The sequence below is a fragment of the Helianthus annuus genome, chromosome 10, assembly GCF_002127325.2.
Source record: "Helianthus annuus cultivar XRQ/B chromosome 10, HanXRQr2.0-SUNRISE, whole genome shotgun sequence".
Classification (NCBI taxonomy): domain Eukaryota; kingdom Viridiplantae; phylum Streptophyta; class Magnoliopsida; order Asterales; family Asteraceae; genus Helianthus; species Helianthus annuus.
This window is the reverse complement of record NC_035442.2, coordinates 158,134,766-158,140,766: the sequence shown is the minus strand read 5'-3', so window position 1 is coordinate 158,140,766 and position 6,001 is coordinate 158,134,766. Positions and strand designations below refer to the sequence as shown.

At 33.2% G+C, this 6,001-nt stretch overlaps 1 long non-coding RNA gene across 9 annotated transcripts; it reads right to left on the bottom strand.

Moving 5' to 3' along the window:
* Window positions 1-528: 528 nt before the first annotated feature.
* Window positions 529-5,162, bottom strand: LOC110886172. Of its 9 annotated transcripts, none has more exons than XR_004869835.1 (10): window positions 3,608-5,162; window positions 3,449-3,522; window positions 2,652-3,195; window positions 2,518-2,587; window positions 2,260-2,302; window positions 2,127-2,175; window positions 1,862-1,951; window positions 1,478-1,555; window positions 1,149-1,196; window positions 529-940 (listed from the first exon to the last, which is right to left on the bottom strand). It is a non-coding gene; the product is annotated as an uncharacterized LOC110886172 (long non-coding RNA). The 9 variants fall into 9 exon arrangements; XR_004869831.1 differs by lacking the exon at window positions 2,260-2,302 and having other exon boundaries at window positions 2,652-2,995; window positions 3,098-3,195; XR_004869833.1 differs by lacking the exon at window positions 2,260-2,302 and having other exon boundaries at window positions 2,652-2,991; window positions 3,098-3,195.
* Between the last annotated feature and the right edge of the window lie 839 nt (window positions 5,163-6,001).

Below are 6,001 nucleotides of genomic sequence, written 5' to 3'. Positions count from 1 at the left end.
GGTTCACAATAATGAAACATAATTATATTAAAACGATCCAAGTGGAAATTTATCAATAGTTTTACTCTGTTTATATCATACTAGTCTAAGTACCCGTGTAATACACGGGTGGCTACACAACAAAAAAAATATACTTTAATACGTAAATACTTTATTACATCCTGATGATATTGAGCTATAAAAGAGTAACTGAGTGCTTCTCTTTGACATCCTGAAGTTATGTATATTGATCGTAAACATAATTTTACCATGGATATAAAATAAATAATGATCCAACCTCGAATTAGTGCTGAAGGCCTTCCACATTACATAAGCAATTATTCCCCTAATAGTAGAAACAAAAAGCCCCAACATTGTATCTAGTTGCAACATCCGATGATCGGAGTTGTGTTTTCGTGTCAACCCAATCCGACTCATCCCATACCATAAAAAAAATCAAGGAAGCCTATTTACAAAGAAAACCTCAAATTAGGCATGCAACTAAAGTAATTAATTCAATCTTTTGTTTTTCTAAACGGGGGCGACACCCCGTCAAAACTTTATTTAATAAAATTAAAAAAATAATAGTTACACCTAAAGAGCATTGGGTCTTTCGAGACATACCCCAAGAACACCAACCTCAAAAACGCCTAAGGCCTTACAGAACGGGTTTTAACAAACCCCTACCCCAACCGCTCTAACCAATAACAATTATTACTTCTAACTCTACTCACGACCACACACAACCCAAGTATTACAAACATAAAACCTATTCAAAATCCAAACAAAAAACAAACGAAAACAACCAAAATCAAGACAAAATACAGTTCAAACAAAAAACATCAATCTTCAAAACTCTGTTGGCTTTCATACGCATCAGCAACAAACTTCAAGCTTCTAGCCATCATCCAAGTCAAACCCAAGTCCAATAACCTGCACTTACCACCAAACCCAGCAATACCTATCAGCAAATAAACATTCAATGTGAGTTTAATCCAAGTCCCCAAATTTCATGCCAAAAACTAAACAATTGGTTGAAACTTCAAGTGATTTCATTTACAAAATAAATCATGAATCAAAGTAGAAAGCTATAAGAAAACGGAAAATGCATAAACATATAATATCTATCGGCATTGAAGCCCGTGTAGATCATCATTTTTGTTCTAGACCTTTCCAAAGTCGGGCTTCACGTCTAAGGGTTGCCGGATAGATACCTTCTGCACCAAATATTAAAGCACCAAACAAAACTTTAGAAAGATAACAATATGCTTTCTACATTCACTACATTATGGTTATCCTCAACTGGAAAACTAATTATAACGGGTCAAATTATTTGAAAAAAGAAGATCATCCAACCAGCTTGCATGATGCCTTTAATGCAAATATATATTATAACGGGTCAATTGGATTGTACAGGTCACCAACCTGACTCAGCCCATCTTGATCTTTTACCCAGCCCAACAAAAATGATATGAAATGATATAAGAAATCAACTTACCTCCATGAAAAGCGATGAATATGAGAGCCCGTTAACTCTCCTAAACAACCACCAATATGTGTAGCTCCATAAAACTACCTACAAAACGTGTAATGCTAACTGATGTTAGCATCTTTAATTGACAAAAAACAAGAAAATTAAAACATAGAAAATAATCACTGTAAAAGATCACAAAGGGTCCGAGAATTCATGCTAACTGATGTTAGCACCTTTAATTGACCAAAAACAAGAAAATTAAAACATAGCAAAGAACCATTGTAAAAGATCCACCTTAGAGGATATCTTTCATTTTTTTTGTTAGTATTGTATTGCATTATGGCATAACTTTGTTATAACTAAATACAAAACTTGGAAATATTCTACAAAATGAATATTTTGATTTACCTCGAAATCTCCCAAAGTATAATCTACCTTCAGAGTATGGAGGATGGTTGTTCCTTGATTATTTGCATTCTTTAGCATGTCCTCCTAAGGCTAGATAAGGAAAAGATCAAAAGGCAGATTAAAAAAACTGAGTCGAAACTATACTATTAATGTTTTAATGCAACCAAAAATATAATTTGTCAATGCAATTGATTAACCACAACTCTTCAAAGAGATCGGCTTGACGTATAATCAAATAAATGCGGCTAAAGAGTCGGAACCAAACCTGATATAGTTCTGTCCCGTATGGTCAGCAGCCTTCACTGGCGGCTCCGCTGCCAAAAATCGCCCAACACAAGGATCATAACAACAAATTGAAAAATATAAATTTTATAAAGTAAACCCACCATAAGACTTACCACTTGCCTATGAATTGACAACGTACCGTTAATATCTGATGAACTTTGTTTGCAATAAAAAAAATAGTGATAAGTTTATCAAATCATTCAAGTAACAAAAATGATTATTCTACGGCTACTCAGCTAGGTGTACTCTTATAGAGACTTTCAAGTGGTTTCCTATTCAGTTAAAGCTTTTACCTAAAACCGTTAAACTAATTAGACATACAACATAACTTAAGTCAACACTTTTGTAGGTATACAGGTTAAAAATCTCACCTCTAAAATGTACATCACAAAGACGTGTCAATCCTAACTCCGAAAGAGTTATTGAGTGTAAGTCTTCAGCCTGAAACAAAGAACACATGATAAATGTAAAGCATATAAACTAGATGTAAAGGTCGGTCACTCACCACCAACTGAACGGTCAAAGACGTGCCACTCCTTTCAAATTCCAACTCGACATTTTGCCCCACGCTATCATCAAGTAAAGTCTCCAACTTCAGAAGCTAACTCGACATTCTACTCCAAAGCACAATGCTTTACAATGATGAATGCTAGTGTAAGGTTCTTGGCTTCAAGTATATCATGTTACACCTTCATAAGTGAGATTAGAAAAATAACCACTCGACCCGCTTAAAAAATCACATGCTTGGCCACCTCAGCACTCCTCTCAACAGATTCATTATCCTCGCTATATCTATAAGCCCATCCATGACCAACACCTTTGAATATCTTCACAAAGCTCTCAATCTAGCTTTTGTCAAAAACTATTTTATTCATTGAACTTTAAACCCCTAACCCTAAACAGAGAAAAATATAACCCTTCCTATCTAGTCCTATAAATCATGGAACTTACTTCTTGATTTTCTAATAATATATTCCCATGTTTGACTTCTTCTTGTGGGTATAACTGGTAAAGCTCGCCTTCTAATATGGCAGTTGGAACCTTAATTTCTGAAACAAAAGTTAAAGTTAAAAAGTGACAGTTTCAACCTATATAATTATGAATGGGTTGACAAAGTTTATGTTTAATCTCTAGCGAGTCAAACCAAATGATATATTTGAAAAAGTTGATATGAAATCAACATTATTTTGCTTTAATATGAAAGATAGATATTGTATCTGAAATATGAATCATCCATGAACCAACTCAAAAAGTTGATATGAAATCAGTTTAAATTAATGATAAATTAGTTCATAAACTTACCTGCACAAAATCTTCATATTCAACAACCACATAATCAACGTCATCCTTCATGTTAGTTGGATCTGCATCGGCGGCTAAAACGTATGACAATTAACAAAATAGGAAACTTAGATATATACTTAATATAAAAGAAACTTAAATTCAGTTAATTAGTCTAACCTTGCGCTTTGCAGCATGGAACCAAGCGTTGATTCAGTTAAAGTAGCTTATCAAACCGACCAAGCCTTAGAAGTGCTGCATCTACAAGATCTGGTCTGTTGCTTGCTTCTATTATAAACAAATCCTAAAAAAAGAGGTTGAAAATTAATAAAGCATAAAATGCCATTTTCGTCCCTGAGGTTTGGCCAGTTTTGCGGTTTTCGTTCAAAGGTTTATTTTCTGCATCTGGATCCAAATGGTTGAAATTTTGTCAATTTCATCCGGCTTGTTAACTCCATCCATTTTTCTCCATTAAGTAAGGGGTATTTTCGTCTTTTTTCTTAACTTAAAGGGCAATTTGGTCTTTTGAATACTTGTACATTATGCTAAATGCTTGTACATAAAATTAAAATGACCGAATTGCCCTTAAAGTTAACAAAAAAAGATGGAAATACCCCTAACTTAACGGAGGAAAAATGGATCGAGTTAACGATCTGAATGAAAATGGCAAGATTTCAAACCTTTTGGATCAAGATGCGGAAAAACAAACCTTTGGACGAAAGTAGCAAAACTTGACAAACCTCAAGGACGAAAATGGCATTTTACTCTGTAATAAAACACAACATAAAAACTATATAAACAAATGAGAAATCGGTATTATAAAGTGGCATACTTGGGAAGAATCATTCAGGCCATCAATCTCTGCTGGTAAGTGATACCACAAAACCCACATGAGCATTCACTAACAAAATGAATGTCAAGATGGGTGGGTCATAACTCTAATATGTATTAAACAATTGAAGTCATGGGAAGGTCAGCTAAGATGGTTTAAGATACATATGTGAATCAATTCACTATTTAAGATTTAGATGATTCAAAGCTAAGCTGGATGTAAGAGTTCAGTTGAAAGTTCAAAACTCTAAAGCATTTAGCTTTAGGTTTTTTATATCATTTTTGAAAAATTTGAAAACAAAAAAGTTGTCCCAGTAATATAAAACTGAACCATTTAGTTAAGCGGCTGCAGCTGTGAACCAACCCAAACTGCATCGGCGCCAATGGTCGTGCACCCAACGACGGATCCAGAAATTTTTTCCTATGGGTTTAATTTTTTTAGGTGGTCAGATTTCTCACAACTAAAAGTTAGATCTTTCGGGTTGGATCGGGTCAGATCGGGTCGAGAAACATAATAAAATACGAAAACATAATAAACCGGTGACCTGATGTATGGAAGGCGCATTCCTTAACCACTGTGTCATCCCTACAATTTCGTTAATGGGTTCATCCTAATTTTTCTATTATCTTTTCTACTAAAAAGTTGAAACCGAGTGGGTTTGTGCGAACCCATAGTTCTTTACCTAGATCCGCCCCTGAGTGTACCTTCTGTTCTAATCACATCAGCAAGCACTATTGGTCGTCGCAGCTCCTGTCTAATCCACAGATCGGTACTATTTTGTATGATTAAGATCAAAAGTGATAATGGTAAGAGCATTCTTATCCAATCCATCAAATTATACATACATTCCACTAAAAAACAACTCCTATATCAATATATTTTCACTAAAAACAAATACTTTTCTCTCCCCTTTTCAATTAAATAATATTATCATTACACTTTTCTCTCTCCTTCACTCACAACCACTTTCAATATATATTAAAAAAATTATACTGGGTGAACAGTGTCCCCCCAAATATACAGATGAACAGTAACATTTTCTCTCTCATCCACTCACAACAATTTTTTATACCTTTAATAATATAAAAACTACCCCTCACATATTTTGATGGTTTGGATGAGAATGCTCTAATAAAGTTTCAACGTCACCACCTCTATTTCTATAAATTGCCTACATAATCTAAATTGCACATAATCAGTGGCGGAACCAGAATTTTTTAACTGGGGGGTCGTAATATAATTGTTTCACAGTCGTTAAAGTATATCAATCACTTTTTTACCAATCAATGTATCAACTGGTAATTGTCATCTTCAAGGCCAAAATACAAATAAATTTATTAATCAATCATTAACAAATGAATTTGGTGAAGTCTTGATACATGATTTGGTACATTAATAATTATAAAATAAATAAATCTATAATATATGCAATTCACAAATAAATGTAAGATGATCAAACAATAGTACACTAAAAAACTACTAATAAATAATAAAAGAACGAAAAGTAAAAATTAATAACAGTTATCAAACAATCGATAAATCATTCACATAGATGATCAAGTAAAAGTACACTAACATAAATTCTAATAAGCAATAATAGAACAAAAAGTATTAAATAATAAGGATGATCAAACAATAGTACACTAACAATTCAATTCGCAAAATCATTATTATTAATTAAAATAATAATAGATAATAGTAAAAAAAGACTAAAACTAAAAACAAACTTACTTGATGATGTA